We start from the raw sequence: 17,914 nt of genomic DNA on the forward strand, positions 1-17,914 counted from the left end.
AAAAAAATTACTAGAAATTTTCTTATAATTCATCAAATCTCACTTAAAAGGAAAATAAGCATGAAATAACTATGAAATCCCAAATTATTATAGAAACAATAAAGACTCCATACAGATTAAACATAGGCATCAAAAGGTACATAAAACACAAATGCCAGAAATTCAAATACCAACAATTTACATGTACCACAAGCATAACAAAAGGCATTAGTCAGTAGTTATGAAGAAAAAAATCTGCATAAGCTCAAATAACCATTGTCAAATTTTATTATTAATTTTTTTTAGAATGGTCCATTGTCAAAATTCACGACTTCAATTTCCTATAACATATAATAATAGTATATAATAATCTATAGAGGAGTGCTAGAAGGACGCCTTTGTATCATTGGCAAGCATAGACTGGCACTCCTAATGTCATCCTACAAGGGTATCCTCAGATCATAGTATATTTAAGAACAGTACTCATACATAAACATAACGATTGGATCTCAAACCATAAATAATAAAATAAAAACTAAGAAAACAAATAAAAGTAATAAAGGCAGGAAGATTTTACAATCAATTTCTTGCTAGATGGGCATTGAAAGCAACTATCCAAGCGTGTACATTGTCCATAGGCAGACGACCATTTATTCTGCAATCGCAAAAACAAAACATGGAGTTCCTCTTTTCCGACATTGATGAAAAAAAACAAGTCAAAAATAACTGAAAAGGAAATGGTCATTTACCTGAAGAATGTCCAAGGAAATGTTGTCATAGGGATCTACACGGGAATAGAAGCACAATGTTTCGAATTTCACCTTTGGAGGGTTGAATGGATAACCAACAGTAGATGTAATCTCCTTCATGGAAAGGAGACAGTTTTGAATCCCTGGACATCTGAAAAAGAACGTGGAAGAAATGTATATGAGTAAACAGATTTTTCTCAGAAGCACGGATTACAATATCGGGTATAAGGGGAGTTGAGAAATTTAGTCACGCTTCTTACCACTAAGACCATTAGCTCTAATTGTTTGCCTGTTCCACCATAGATCGGAGGAACAGAAAAAACAAGTCTATCAGAAACAAGAATAACAGAATAAAATCAACTAAAGTATGAAAAGTTGAATGATGTGCTAATTTGTTTTCCAAGCCTAAAACACCCACCCAGCTGGGAATGCAAACTGAAGAAATTTATTATAAAAGTGGAAATACTCCCATAACAAGACATTAAACCCTAAATTGATACCTCACTTCGTAGAAACTCAAAATACTGATGTTTCTTTCAACGATTCGAGCGTCGGGTCGAGGAGCGCTTTTTCATTTTTTGTGCGTCTCATCTCCAGAAGCACGAACTCGAGAGAAATTCATAGATCCAGCCAGCTCAATGATTTGCCACGAAATCAACCCAAAAACCCTATGATTCACGATGGTGCTGCAAAATCTCTTCGAAATGTTGCAATGGGAGAGGTAGGTCTGACTCTGAGAGGGAGAGGCAACGCAAAATAACAAATGAAGGAAAAAATAGAAGATGATTTCTAGGGTTCTGGAGGAACTTGTTGGCGGACATCTCCTGGATATGTTGTAATCTGTCTTTGGCGGTGGTTTTGCAGAGGCTTGAGAGGATCAGCAAGAGAGAGAGAGAGAGAGAGAGAGAGAGAGAGAGAGGGCAGTGTTTAGGGCTTTAGAGAAAGGGCGTCCATGAAATCTACCCAAAAACCCTATGATGCTTTTCACGAAGGTGCTGCAAAATCTCTTGCAAATGTTGCAATGGGAGAGTTGGGTCGAAGAGAGAAAGGAAATCGACCCAAAAACCACATGATGCTTTGAACGGAACTCTACAAATTGCTGCTCCTTTGAACCCATGAACTGGTTGGAAATAGAGGAGAAGAAAAGGAGAGAGAGGATGAGAGAGAGAGAGAGGGGGATGTGTTTAGGGCTTTAGAAAACGGGGGTCCATGAAAACCCACGCTTAAAGCTTTGAAACGTGGAGAGAGAGAGAGAGAGAGAGAGAGAGAGAGAGAGAGAGAGAGAGAGAGAGACGTGCTTGGGGCCCAACGAAAACCTACAAAATCCCAAAGAAGTTACCGTTTGACCGTTTGAGGGCGCAACGAGCCAACGACGGGGCATTGTCCGCATGCATATCGACACTTGACACGTAGGCCTGAACACTTGCTCTTAGTAACTTTTTGAGAACGAGAGCAATGGACTTAATCATTCGAAATATTTCAGTTGCTTTCATTTGTTTGATTTTCATTTTTAAAAGGGGCAGTGATAAATTCGCCCCCTTCTATTACACTATTCACCCCTTATTTTTCAAAATGGACTGTACAGCCCACACCGTACCGCCCACACCGTAGGATGATTCAAACCATCCATTTGATGGGCCACAATGTAAATAGCATGTGCCCAAAAAGCAATTGCATAGGATGATCCTAGCCCTCCAATCTATAAAGAAACTCAATATAATCAAACCTCATAGATCGGACAGCTAGGATCATCCTATGGAAATGATTTTTTGGCCACAACTTATTTACATTGTGGCCCATCAAATGGATGGTTTGGATCATCCTATTCCAGACACCCCCATTTTGCTTCGCTTTATCCAACAAAGGATTTCATTAGTTTTAATTATGTTGGGTCGGTTGTGAGTATTGTCATTTTCCGGGTCAATCGTTAACATTTTCCCTCGCTTTCCCTAGCTCTCCTGCTATTGCCGTTCGATTTCTATCATTTTCCTAGGAGTTCGATTTTCCATGAAAAATTAGGACGAGGTAATTTTCGGCCAATTTTGGGAGAGATTCACCGTTTTTCAAAGATATTCAATTTCAGCCAAATAAGTTGTGGCCCATTAAATGGACAGTTTTGGATCATTCTATGGCAACAAGTTGTGGGGTACGACCGATTTACGTCGTGACAAGACAATTGGGCGGTCTAAATTATCCAATGGAAAAGATCCAGGGGGCATGACTATTCACATTGCAGCCCACTAATTGGACGGTCAACATCATCAAGCAAAAATAATTTGAAAACAAGTCCAATTCACATTGTGGCCCCATCAAATAGGCAATTGTGATCATAATGTGGAACTGATGTTGGGTACAATCTATTTACATTGCAGCCTATCAAATGAACGGATTGGATCACCCAATGGAGTGGATTTAGGGGGATTAGAGTTTCGGTCAAAATATAGGTGGGCCCCAATAAAGGTTGTGATTCATGAAGAGTGGTTTCAGTCAACATGGGGATAGGGTTTGTCCTAATTATTTTTAGAAGCAAAGGGTCTTTAATTGGTATTGGAGAGGAAGGCTTGAGTAGTTCTACCTGTGTGAAATTTGGTCATCATTAGGTGGGGCCATTTCGAAATTAATTAATTTCAAAAAAGAACTCATTTCTTTAACCATGAGATTAGAAATCAAGGGTTGTGGGAACATCTTATTCAACTGTTGGTGTTTTGATTGAATTCTTCATTTCAAAATTATAACAAGCAACCTAATCACGCTACGGCCCACCATATGAACAGTTTGGATCATTCAATGGAAATGATTAGGAGCACATTTCATATGCGCCATGGCCCATCCAATGAACTGTTGGGATCATTCTATGAAAATGGTTTTGGGGCGCCACTTAATTACATTGTGACCCATCAATTGAATGGATCGGATCAGCCCACAAAAATTACTTGTGGGACACAATCCACTCTGAGTGAAGGCCCAACAATTGAATGGTCGGGATCATCCCATGAAGTGATTTGAGAGGGTACATCCTATTTACATTGCAGCCCCCCCAATTGGATGGTTTAGATCATCCTATGAAGTGGTTTTCCCCTCCACTCTCTCTATCTCTTCCACATCACCACCCCATTCTCTTTTCACATCCACCATGGAATGATCTGAGCCCTCCATTTGATAGACCACCTCACCACCTCTCTCTCTCTTTACCCTCTTCTCAACCGACCCTCTCTCTCATATTTGAAAAAGTGGGGCCCACCATGTATTTTAAAAAGGATTATTAAAGAGTTCAGCACAGAGTGAGATTTGGTCAACATGGAATTGCAATTCAAGTAAATAACTATGAGTAAGAGTTGTATTAGAAAGAGGAGATTCAAGAGTGTTGGTCGTTAAATAAATCTTGTCCATACTACGTGGGTCCCACTTGGGGATCATTCTAATCCCAAAAGAAACCAAGATTTTCTTGGATTCTGGAAAACGATTGGGAATCTCTCTCTCTCTCTCTCTCTCTCACTGTATAACTTTCCATGCAATTGGGGCTCTCTCTCTTAATCTCACCGACTCACTCTCCCATATCTCTTGATTTCTCACGGACTCTCACTCTCCGATATCTCTATTAATCTCTCTCTCGTTCTCTCTTTTCGAGCTCTCTATTGCTCTCCTCTCACTTCTATTCCAGTATACCATACCCATTCTCTCATAGCCGATGATCCTAAATCTGACCCCATCTCCATCGTCTAATGTCCATAACCATTTCCCATCAATTCTTGATTCTACACATATGTTTCATCAAATCATCATCCCTTTCTTATCTCACTTCGATACGTGGTTGAATTGTACCGGTCTACTTAATAGCCGAACTCCTTGTGAGCATCCAACCATTGGGACCGATTCATCATCTTATCTAAAATCTTGATTGTCGAATCAAGGGGAGCAGAATTCGGTTGGGAACGAATTTTTTTTGGAAAATTCAACTTGGTGGTCGAAAGTTTGATCGATTTTGTCTTCGCAAAAAGATCTAGCTTTTTGGTACCCACGTCATCAAGGGGTCTATTAAGCGAGGATTTCTAGCCCTTCGACTTGCGAATTGAAGGTTAGAACCCTATTTCATGTAATCTAGAGCTAGAAAGCATGCTTACGGTAGATTTAGGGTTTTACTTTGAAAAGTGTTTTTGTTGCGGTAGATATCGAATGAATTCGAAAACCAATGAAACTTTCCAGATCTTTATTCTATATATATTTGAGGAGTTTTATGGTAAAAAAAAATCCTAGAACAGTTATTTTCATTGTTTTATAGTCAAAGCATCGTTTTAAGTGCGAAGAGGGTTTTTATGCTTAAACCGATTTTTTTTTTTCAAAACAAGTAAAATATGTTACTTGAATGACGAAGAAAAAGTTTCATTAATTTTCTTGGTGTTTTAGTATTTATTTCTAATAATCACAATGTTTTGGATTAAAATATTAAGAAAATTACTAATCTTTTACTAAAAATTGGGTTTTCGAGAATATATTAATTTTTCAAAACTGAAATTTGGTTATAAATCCACTGATATTTTGATATTTTGAGAATTGTACACCCATATTTTGATATTTGTAGTTGCTAGGGGAAAAATCCACTCCTCCCTTAGATGAGTGACACGTGGCATTGAGCCTAAACGAGGAAACCAAACCCACCTTCTAAAAGAAAGAGGCGAGAAGGATTCTCTATCCCTCCAATTTAGCGACGTCCTCAAGGAGGAAAGAGTTCTAAAGGGAAAGTTTTATACGAGCATGGCAACTCTCCAAAAGTTCATAAACCTTTTTTAATAGAAACCAGTTCTCGTGAGGAAACTTGATGGTTATCTCCAAAGGAAATCGCCCAATGATGAAAGACTCCTATCAAGGCAAGTCTCCCAAACTGCTGTGAACTCCTCCCCTATAAGAAGTCCCTCACGCTCAAAGGTACGCATCTTCAACATCTTGAATCACTACCGAGAATAATTCTCCGGTTCTCCTTTTGCTTTGTTTCTCTACTGTTGTGCCGACTTCTGACTTGAGCATCATAGTGGTCTCCCGTAGTCACAACTTGAACATCACATACATATTTTCTTTAAGCGCAGATCAATCACAGGTTTGACCTCTACCATCGGTTCCACTTATGGGGTTGCGCCATTGAGACCGATCGTGGCCGTTCGAGGAGTAGATCAAGCAGTGTTTGGCAGTAAAGGTCAATAAAATTAGTAAGTTCATTTCCATCCCGTGTATTTATTTAATCACTATCTGATCATTTAGACCCTGTGATCCTGGGTTTAGGGCAAGATGGATCCTAAAATTTTGGTTCCATACGATTTCTATGTTCCGCTGCGTATAGTGATCTTGTCCGAGGGTAAAACCCTCTCATTACAATTAAGCTTATTCCGAGGTTGGGATTTAACAAAAAAATAAAGAAATTGAGAAATGAGGAAAATGGGTTTGCCTTAACTGCAAAAGGGAGGGGCTTTCCGCTATATGACCGGGGCTACATGATCCCCAAATCTAAAAGAAAAGGAATATAAATGACGGAAAGTAAATCGCGAAAAGCGATTAAATGAGTTTGTTTCTCTCTCTTTCCTTCACCTAAAGGAGCGTCAAACTCTCTTTTCTATCTCTCACGACCTATGGTGGGGCCCAAGATAGAGTAGGGAGATCATAACAGAAAGAAAAGGAACCCTAGCTGAAAAGGAATGTAAATGACTGAGAGTAAATGAGAGAGTGAGTAAAAAAATATGTTCATTTCGCTCTGTATTTCCCTCACCATAAGGAGCGTCACGCTCTCTTCCTTATCTCTCACGACCTATGGTGGAGCCCGAGATAGAGTGGGGGATAAGAAGAGAGAAAAAAACTATAACTGTGAAAAATGAGAGCATTTAGGCTACGTGGTTGGGTCTAATGGATCCCCAAACCCTATAGCTACCCACAACCGAATTGTAATTGAAATGCTGAAAAGTGATAAAGAAAGAAGTAAATATACCTCGGAATTTCGGCAGAGTGCCGACATCCCAAGGTTTGCAAGAGATTCAAAAAGAAACTGGTTAGTCAGAGGTGACTTATCCCAGTTCCTTTGGGAAACTAGAAACTTCTCAAAAGCTTCTCTATACTTCCTCTCTCTTTCACTTTGATTTTCAGAAAACTAAAAAAGTAACCAAAACCAATGAATTTTTGGTCTGCCAATCAAATGAGCCTAATGCATTTATTTATATGCAAAATAATAGACTGCCTGCGATTTCCCAAAATCGCAAGCTGTGATTTTGGAAATCGTAGAGGGTATTTGCGATTTCCCAAATCATAGCCTGCGTTTTCTAGAAATCATTGATACCCCCTACATTTTCCAGTAATTGTAGGCAGTGATTCGGTTCCCGAAAAATGTTGGTTCCCGGAAAGTGGTTTCTAGTTCCCAAAAATAGTTTCTAGTTTCCGAAAGTGGTTTTTGACAGTCAGAAGTAGATCTGGCAAAAAGTGACCCGGACCGACGGGTCAACCCAGCCTGCCTGTAATTTACAGGTCTGGGTCACTGAATTAGCGACCCGTTGAAATTTGATGCGGCCTGTACGGGTCCCATCAAAACTAGGCCAGGCCGGGTGGACCCACGGGTGCCTATAAAAACCCAAATGATCGAGATTTTATATGGCGAAAACCCTTATAGTGATGTATTTTTCAGAAAGCACTCTATGGACCACATCATAGGATGATCTAAACCATCCATGTGATGGAACACAATGTACATAGATTGTGCCCCAAAAATCATTCCCATAGGATGATCCTAGCCCTCCGATCTATAGAGGTTTTCATAAATAGTAATATGCAATTCCTCCATAGATCAGAGGGCTAGGATCCTCCTATGGAAATGATTTTTTCGGGCACAACCTATTTACGTTATGGCCCATCTCATGGACGATTTGGGTCATCCTATAGTGTGGGAAACAAAACTGGGTGACCTGTGGCCATATGGGTGGGGTTCGGGTTCACAAAATAATTACCCGTAATATTCCGGGTCATTTGTGACCCGACCCGGCCACCCGTTTGCCAGGTCTAGCCAGAAGTGGTTTCCGGTTCCCAAAAAGTAGCTTATGGTGGAGTTTTTTCTGAGTTTCCGGCGTTGGATCTTCAGGATCTTAGGTTGCCATAGGAGGTAGGGTGTCGTGTGCTAACGGGCCTTTGGGTTAGTTCTTCGGGATCTTGGTTTGGCAAACTCAGGACTCGGTTTAATGATTTTGGTGTAATCGGGAGGTTTAAAATGCTAGTTTATTTAAAGGGATCATTGGTTTTTCGGTAACATCTTGTTTTGAAAACCAGAGAAACTTTGGGAGTCATCATATGAGTCATCCTCGTGGCTACCTATAATCAGTATGATCTTAACGAAATGGGGTATCTACACTCAGGCATACTACAAGTTCTCGTCTGAAACTTGTCTCCTCAGCCGGTTCTCTTGGCAACCAACACTACACCCCAGGCTACTAATGTCAAAGCTAATCCTTTTGATGATGATGAGGGTGAGTCACCCTATGGAAGGAATCCGAGTAGTGTAAGGCCACGGAACCCCGCAACCTCAGCTTCAATATCCAGCGCGACACTCAACCAAGGAGCGCCGACAAATCTAAGAGGTCGAAACTGACCCGCAACAAGTCCAACATTCACCAATCATGTGGCTTACAATCATCATTAGGATGGACATATCCCTGGTCCCACTGTTGCGCCAAACCGAGCTACGACGAATCCAACTATGGTGAAACCCGCTTATCGTAAATCACCAGTGCAAAATCCAAGAGGTACGTCAACTGATCAACACGTCGAAGGACAGGGATCTGGGTGAGTAATGAAAGGTTGAGGTGTCCTCTCCATTCACTCCATAGACTTTTGCGGTAAGTATGCATCCGAACATCAAGATGCCACAGTTGGATTTTTATGATGACACTATGGAACCCTGGAGTACATCCAATCCTTCCACCAAACTATGGAATTCTATGGAGTTTCAGATGGAATTATGTGCAAGGGTTTCTCTTATGTCCTAAAGAAGTCGACAAGCAGCTCCCGAACAGAGGATCAAGGGTGAACTTTGAAAGGTACCACTATACCCCCTTAATACAATTTTTCTAATATTCTCCATGAGATTGCAAATCATAAAATTATTGAATGGCCTAAGAAGCTAAGAAACACTGGGAAAAAGAAGGATACGCGCATGTATAGTCGTTTCCATTAAGATTAGGGTCACACCATCGATGACTGCTGATACTTGAAGTAAGAAATATGAAGGTTGATTGAGAGAGGGCATCTCTGAAGGTACCTGCAAGATCAACCCCTAGAGAATCGTTGCTCCCCTGGCCGAGCTACTCTTAAAATGATTCATTGGCCTAATAAGCTAAGAAATACTGGGAAAAAGAAGGATATGGGCATGTATAGTCATTTCCATTAAGATTAGGGCCACACCACCGATGACTGCTGGTACTTGAAGCAAGAAATAAAAAGGTTGATTGAGAGAGGGCATATCCAAAGGTGCCTGTGAGATCAACCACTAGAGAATCGTTGATCCCCTAGCTGAGCTAGGGAAGAAGAGCACCGCCAGTAGTCCTCTAGCTGACGCTCTCCTTTCATCGAAAGCTGCCTTTTCAGCTTCCTTATGCTTTCCCCATGTTTCCTCAGCTAGATGTTTCGCATACTCAGTATCGTCACAGATTAAAATGTTGTTAAATAAAGTTCCTGATTTCACCTGCCACAACTCGATCGCCACATACTTTAAGTTGGGGAAGACATAGAGATTGGGGTCATCTTTAAAATCTGGATTGTCAATCATAGGTGCCTACCATTTGCCCTTATAATCCGGGTTCTTGATTTTCTTTTGTTTCCATGGTCCCTTGTACTCCGGACTGGGAATTGTAGGGGCAGTTCATTCACCATCTTCCTCATCATCGCAGTCCTCCGGCTTCTTGGCATCGGGATCAGGTATCTCCCTTGGAATATCGTCATAGCCCTCAGGCTTCTTATCCTTGGGATCTGGAATGTATTCCACCTCATCCCAATCTTCTGGCTTTTTGGCACCGGAATCCTTGATTTGCTTTGGAGGTAGCAAGTCCCAGTCAGTGTAAAGACTTCCAGACTGTTTCTCTTCGTTGTCAACCAGAATGATGTACGTAGCATCAGGACGGATGATGAAAGTGTAAACATGGGTCAGCTGGTCTGTTTCACAAGGAACATCCTTTTTTATCAAGTGGTTCTTTCCATCATGGGAAAGTATAGCATGGACCTTCTTCGTGCTGTAACCACAGATATCTGGTCCAAACATAATACTGTAAGGTGTCTCTCCCCCGAATTTTTTTTGATCAACCTCACCACTCAGCAACTTCATATATCCACCGCCACAGTCGAGCTTCTGCTCATGCTTGACAGAAAATTGAAAAACCAATGTCTTATCCTTATTACTAAACTCTGGGAATTGTGCAGATATGGCAAAGAATCTGTGGTCCAGAGAAGTCTGGATGCCTTTGTCGTTTGGGTCACCATTCCATTTTCCAGATGTGTGCACCCAGTCTCCGGGATAAAATAATCAAAACCTACCTCTTTAAATCAGGTCAAGGGAATATAAGCATGTGACTGTCAATACATTATGGAGCTAAACAAGTAGTCACATTATTTCTCTACCCTACTTAATACTTACATTAAAACACCTAAGCAGTTATTTGCTTACAGAATGTTTTATCAATAAAAACTCCCAACAGATCCTCATTAGTTAAAAAAAAAATGGTGGATGTGGCGGCAAACAATATGATATGCATGTCAAGTACCCAACATCAAGACAACAAACCGTGAACACTCCGGCAAATAGTAATAAAAAAAAATTTCAAATGAAGAACTTACTAAGCATTATGCTATCATACACAATTCATATAACAATATATATATACAAAATGATTTTGCTTCTATTATCATAAAAAAAATGATTTCACACAAATGAGAACCCTAAGAAACAACAATAACCATTCAATACATCTACACCTTCACTTTTTAAGAATTTTGGAGTCTATAAGATCAACCTTAAATAAATGCAGGGCAACAATCATAATTAGAACTAAAATATGTCAGACCAAGAGTAGCGATAATGCCTTAATAAATAAATAAAAAAAAAATAAAAAAAATATATATATATATATATATATATATATATATATATATATATATATATATATATATATATATATATATAAGCAACCATAACCGTAGTGATATTAGACACTATACAAAGTTTATAGACAGAAAAAAAAAAAAAACTTGTGTAAAAGAAAAAATGACCACAAATATAAAATACTTAAATGATACCATCCAATCTTAAGCTACTGTAAAAAAATATCACAAAAATTTGCTTTAGAAAACTATATGGATCATTCAACAAACAACACATGTGCACATATTAAAAAGCTGTCATGTGCACAAATGAAAATCTTTCAAAATCAGCCACTCCAATTCCATGCTACTGCTACACCTGTTTGTACTAATCTCATGGATTCAAGGTGATGATATAACCATTTCTATGTTAATACAGTTACATAAATGTCATTCCAACTTTTATTTTTAGCAGGATAAACATGATCATTAATTTTTAGCACAATACATAATCCTACCTACCTTCTATACTTTTTTTTAACAGCATCAAATACTATCAAGCTCAGAAATCTACATGAATGGAAGTTGAAATGACCTATTACTAATTTCTCTTTAATCATTTTAGCCTCTTTAAACAAGAATTTTTATATATAATTATTACAAAATAAATGACTCATTCATGCAATGCTCGAAAAGCCTATCAAGTTAGAATCCAATATCATTAGCAGGGCAAATCGTCAAATCCAATGGGAACAATCAGATTTTCCTCTTCCACCCCCCCCCCCCCCCCCCCCCCCCTTTTTTAAGAAGGTAACATCATTACAAACTTTAAAAACCTACACAATTTACAGAGCATACATAAGTGAAGGACAGTGATAGAAAGAGTCAACACATTTTCACGTAGGGTAAAATTTTCTTACCTTTCCTTCTTTAGTAGAATGAGGAATCAAGTGAATACAATCAAAATTTGATGACAAAGGATAAATGTGAATATGAACCTATACCCACCAGCTCCAATAACATACATAGGCTTAAAGGGAAAATTGCTTTACCCATCTAAAGTGAAGGCAACAGTGACATTGAATATACATTTAAATAATAACTACTAGACAACACAAGGAATATGATTTTAAAGGTTACACTTGGACTTAAAAAAAAATTGTTATCAATACAAAGTGGGATTATATAGATGAACAACAATAACATCTCCATGTCTAGATATTGGTTTTCTCGGCTACAACATTAATTTAATAACTCAAAACGGTGATAGACTAATTTTATTTCCAAACAAACATAGGGCCAGGCAAAACAATATACATAGCAAGCCATAATTGAACTAATATTACTTTCAAACCATATATATAAGAAAGGATCTAAAGTTGTAAAGCTTGGACCAAAACACTAACAGAATTTGATACATAATACATGCTTATCCTTCAACTGATCATTCGGCCAATAAATAGCTTCCTATTTAAGCATCCATAATTTTACTTAACATAAATTGCTCAAACAGCCCCTGCACATATCTAACTCTATTTATATTCCCTTAAGGCTTTAACAAAAATGAACCACTTCAAAAATCATACACAGGTATTTTCACATCAACTCGTTAAATTTTTTTATTTACCACCTGGTTCAAGTAGAACAGAACATATAACTTATGATTTTTCTAAATTTTTCAAGTACACACACCACTATCTATATTCAGATAACCTTTATTCCATATCTTTATTATTAAATTTATATAAAAAATTCATGAAAACAAATAGTAAATAACATATTCATAGGCTAAAAATAATGCTTACGATTAAAGAAATCGAAAATATTCTCAATCAACAAATCAAGACATATCATTCACACTTCCTGAGATGAACATAAATCATGATCTAGACAAGACATCAAAAGGACTCTCACAATCACAACAATTGCACAGGTGATTTGCATACATGAAACCAAAACAATAAAATATTAGAAATCATGACCTAATTCTATCACATCAATCACAATAGAAAGCATCACATCTCAAAAAAAATCTGTATTAAATTTTTTTTTAAAGAAAAACAGAGTTATATGCTATTCATTATATCATCCATAAAAAAAATTTCATAGATCAAATTATATGATTCATAATTTCTAATTAAAACCGAGCTACTCATTCAAAAGAAAACTATGTCTAAAATTTTCCACAGATCACAACAAGTAATCAGAATTGATAGCTTCTCTTCTTCTTCTTTTTTTTCAATATAGAATTTGACAGATCTAATAATGGAAGATAAGGAAAATACCTGAATCTAGTAAAAGCAGAATTGTGGTGCTGGATTTATATACTTGGAAGTCATTATCGATGCATTTCATATAAAGCCGAAAATTTATCGATATATTTCATATAAATCCAAAACAAAAACCCCAAACTCACTGATTATCAACAGAGGCAGTTCGAACAATGTAGAAAACAATTAGGAAATTGATGCATACCTTCTGAACCACACCTACAGCCGCTTGTAATGGGGTCAAGTACTCATAAGGAAGCTGAGAAAGTAACAAACAAATCATAACAGAAATCTGGTCAGACTAAAGCAAAAATTATGCCATCGCAATCTAAAAAAAATGAAAAGTGACTGTCAAGCACCACAAAAAGCTTAAGTTCCAAGTCAATGGTAGAAGTTGTCACCTTCCCTGTGAGCAGCTCCCATAACATGATTCCAAAACTGAAAACATCTGCCTTATGATCATAGGGCTTGTGTTCGATAACCTTCAGTGATAAACATTATTATAAGATAAAAAGCAAAACCTCAGAACATAGTTCACAACAGTTACCAGGAAAATTGTGCACATATGTCCATCCATTCAATTGAAACTGTAAAATATGCATGGTCAAATGAAATTATGATGAAAAATTATAAAATATATAAAATGGCTTCAGAGCCCACAAGGTATCAAGCATTCAGTTTCTATACAAACCGAAGTGCAAAGCAAACACAGTCTAAGTCATGCTTAGCTAAATGACTTTAATGTTCTCCTTGCTTTTCTCTGATGTGAAAATTTTAATTCGAGAACAAATCTTGTGATCCGAATAAATGAAGAAAATCTCTGCAATCTTGAATAGATCTGAGTTGATTCTTTTTTAAGAACTTTCAGCTTTGAAGCAAAAATCACACTTTACACTTGCATATATCTACTGATCTCTCCTTTCTCCGAATTTTAGCATGGATTTCCAAAGAAGATGATGATCAAAGATCAGTTGAGAAGAAAACAAGCTCAGATCTTAGGGTTTATGCAGAGAAGAAAAAAAAATCTGGCTTAAACGAAAAAGCAGAGGAGAAGAATAGATTTGCAGAGTCGATGGCTAGAGCTTGCGTTCACCAGAGAAGAAGAAACGGCCGAAAATTTGGCCGGAGGAGAAGAAATTTAGCCGGAGATATGATAGGGTTCGAAATTTTGGGGATCTCTCTCGTTCTCTCTCTTGATTAGGTTAGAAAACCCTAATTTTCTAAAAAATGAAGAGGTTAAATGATATTTATCAGCTTTTTTTGGAAGTCGATATTGACACTCCAGATTTGATGGGCGCGCGGAAAATTGATAAAGCGCGCCCGCAATTCTTGTTTTATTCGGCCATGTACGTCCCTCTTATGATAAATTCGCCCCCCCTTTAAGATAAAATCACCCCCCTTTCCAGCTTATACTACTACACTTACCTCGGCTCATTCGCTATGCAAACGAGCTCGGATTTTGATGAAATTTTGCAGGGACCTTGCTGGGACCCTAACCTACCTTGGGGTGAAATTTGGAGTTTTAAAACATTGGTTTGATTAGGCTTTGCCCAAACAAGTGAGGTTTAGAGTACGGTCAAAATGGTGTGTCTACAAGGAGCATTGTCAAGAGAGATAGCGTATTACTCCAACCAGCGACATATACATTATTTATGGAGGACCAGCCATTGGAGGTCCGTGACAGCCATTGGAGGTCCAACCACGGCCGGCCGAAAAGCCCACACAAACCAGATCAACTCCATGCACGGGCTGACTATGAAGTCAAAGACCAATCCACCAAAGACCGGCCATGTGATCTCCTTCTTGGATGAAGATTATAAAGATGTCTTCTCTCCCCATGATGATGCGATGGTTGTAACTCTTGTCGTCGCCAATTTCAACATCAAAAGGATATTAATTGACAATGGAAGTTTGATCAATGTGCTCCACTACGAGGAGTTTAATCATATGAAGCTTGGGCCCTATATGTGCAGTAAGCGTGGAAGGATCCATTAATCTCCCAGTTACCTTCGGAACTGAGCCATGCCGAAAGACTATCTTTCAGACCTTCTTTGTCATTTGGATACCTTCTGCCTATGGTGCCTTCATCGGAAGGCCCGCTCTCGGTGAGCTTAAATGTTAGCCGAAGGGTTCAACCCTATCCATGTTTTGATGATACGCAAACCCAAATTGATTTTATGTTACTAATGGATTTACATGTGATGTATGATAGACATGAATCCAAAAAATTGAACATAGCACTAGAGCCAAGCTTGAAGATGAACAGATGTTGGTGACTCAACTCATGTACTCAAGTGAAGATACCCAAGTTGGTGGAGTCACATGGACATGTCAAAGCCAAGGAGTTCATTGAGGAAGCAATCTTCAAGTGGACCATCGATGCCAACGCAGTCTAAGGGAGTCAAGTTATTTTTCATTTTATGGATTGTATTGGAGATATCTTTACATGTTATTTTGCACATTCAAAGTCATTTTGAATTCATTTTTCAAAACCACCCATAGACTCACCTGTATTTTATGGAAAATAATTTTCAAAGGTCCCAAATATTGTTGAAAGATAAGGACGAGACCCATTGACAAATTCCCAAACGTTTCAAAATGAAAAATCCAAAATTTTGGAATTTCAAATAAGGCCGGTCGACCCTGCTAGGCCTGGGCAACCTAGACCAAAGTTCTTTGAAACTCAGAATGGGAAATCCATATAGGGCCGGTCAACTGGGTAGGGTCGGTCGATCGTGAGTCGCTTGCTGGGAAAATAAAAAAGTTCAAGCACCCTTTGGGCGGTCGACCGAGGAGGCAGGTCGACTGGGCCTAGTTCGAAAATATAGCCATTGGGGCCATAACAGCTAGTTTTTTTTTTACCGTTTTACTTCAAAATGCGTAAATTGCCCCCCAAACGTCATATCTTCATTAGGCCTATAAATATGTGATTTATTGATGCATTTAACATTTTTTGAACTTGTGAAAATCATCAATACACCAAAAACTTTCAAATGTTTCAAGGTTTTAAACCACCTTCAAGAGCTTTGAATTGTGCATTTACTCACTTGTGAAAAAAATCTCCATAGGGCTATATTATAATCATTTGGAAGTTATTCTGAGCTTACAAGTTGTAGAAGCCTTCAAGATGCATTTAGCGTTCTTCTTTGTTTTCTTCAATCATTGTACGAGGTTTTTCAATCAATCTCATTAAGAAAGAAGGATCAAATAGTGGAAGCACCGGGAAGGGGTCTTGGACTCTTGGTAGAGTGGATGTAGGCCTTAGTGTTGAATCTAAGGACCGAGCAACTTTAAAATCTTAGGGTTCATCTTTTTTCTCTTGCTCTATGTCCTTCTCCTTGATTAGTAACATCTTTACTTTGCTTTATTTTCATTTCCAAAATTTACAAGGGTTAGTTGTGTTAATTTCCAATTATTTGCCTAAATTTTTTATAAACCCAATTCACCCCCTTCTACTTCTTTTGTAATTACCGAAGGGCAATCCGCTTCTGGACCCCATTTTTGGATGGATCAAACTATAACTGCTGGAAAACTAAAATGATTTTCTATTTACAATCTCATGACTATAAGATGAGAGAGCTAATTGAAGATGGTTATACTGCCCCCACTAAAGAGAGAAAAGATTGGACAACCGGTGAGAAGAAGAAGGTGGCATTGAATGCCAAAGGGATATATTCATTATTTTGTGCTTTATCTCTTGAGGAATTCAATAGGATCTTTACTTGTCAAACGGCAAGAGACGTTTGGATTACTCTTCAAACCACCCATGAAGGTAAAAAAGTCAATAGTAAATATGTTAGTCTTTGATTTTGAAATGTTCACTATAAAGCCCAATGAAACCATTTTCGAATTCTATGCAAGGTTTACTAACATTGTAAATAATTTACAATCCCTAAGAAAGACGTACATGAATATAGAGTTGGTGAACAAGCTACTCTGATCCCTTCCACCCCAATGGGATCCAAAGATAACGACATTTAAAGAGGCCAAAGATCTTGACACCATCGAGTTGGATGAGCTCATAGGGTCACTTATTACCCATGAGATGAAGTTGAAGAAGAGAGCGACTCAAAGACAAGATCAAAAGTAAGAAGTGGAGAAGAAGGGAGTGGCCTTCAAGGCCAAAGTTGATAGTGAAGATGAAGGTGATCATGATGTAAGACCACAAGGGGTAAGTGAAGAATTCGTGGCTTTCATGACAAGGAAAGTCAACAAGTACATGAAGCAAGGGAGATTCAATAGAAAAGTAAATATCTCAAGAAGAGAGAAAAGAAATGATGAAAAAGAAGAAGACACGATGAGATGATACCAATGTGGATGTTGGGAAAACTTTAGAAAAATTGATTTTAAACTCCTTTTACAATTAAGCTTCTTCCTGAATTGGATTTTAAATAGAAAAGAAAGAGAATAAGGATAAGGAAAGTGGGTCTTTTGCTTTCAAATACAGAGGAAATATAGAATTTACAAGATTTTGGCGAAATTAAGAAAGACAATAGAGGAGGAAATATGGGAATTTCTTTAATTAGACTTATTGACAGTAAAATAATCTCTTTAATCTAGTATGTTCATAGACAACAATACTAAAAAGATTGAGATAGACCATGCAACACTTCGCTCAAACAATGTTAGGTACCTAGAAGCACGATCAATCTTTAATCAGATTGATTGTCCCATACAAATAATCGGAATTAAGGAAATAAATATTTGTTTAGACTTTATAGAAAGTATAGGAATCTCTTTAATCAAGTATGTTCATAGACAAAAATACTAAAAATATTGAGATAGAGCATACAACACTTCGCTCAGTCCAAGGCAGGCACCTAG

At 38.0% G+C, this 17,914-nt stretch overlaps 1 long non-coding RNA gene and 1 pseudogene across 1 annotated transcript; both read right to left on the reverse strand.

Moving 5' to 3' along the window:
* Positions 1-268: 268 nt before the first annotated feature.
* Positions 269-14,295, reverse strand: LOC143871249 (uncharacterized). Its single transcript, XR_013246030.1, has 4 exons — positions 13,492-14,295; positions 13,296-13,349; positions 729-879; positions 269-634 (listed from the first exon to the last, which is right to left on the reverse strand). It is a non-coding gene; the product is annotated as an uncharacterized LOC143871249 (long non-coding RNA).
* LOC143871233 (calreticulin pseudogene) lies at positions 9,223-10,270 on the reverse strand (annotated as a pseudogene).
* Positions 14,296-17,914: the final 3,619 nt, after the last annotated feature.

The sequence above is a fragment of the Tasmannia lanceolata genome, unplaced genomic scaffold, assembly GCF_043159265.1.
Source record: "Tasmannia lanceolata isolate RefF3 unplaced genomic scaffold, GAP_Taslan_0.1 ptg000002l, whole genome shotgun sequence".
Lineage (NCBI taxonomy): Eukaryota > Viridiplantae > Streptophyta > Magnoliopsida > Canellales > Winteraceae > Tasmannia > Tasmannia lanceolata.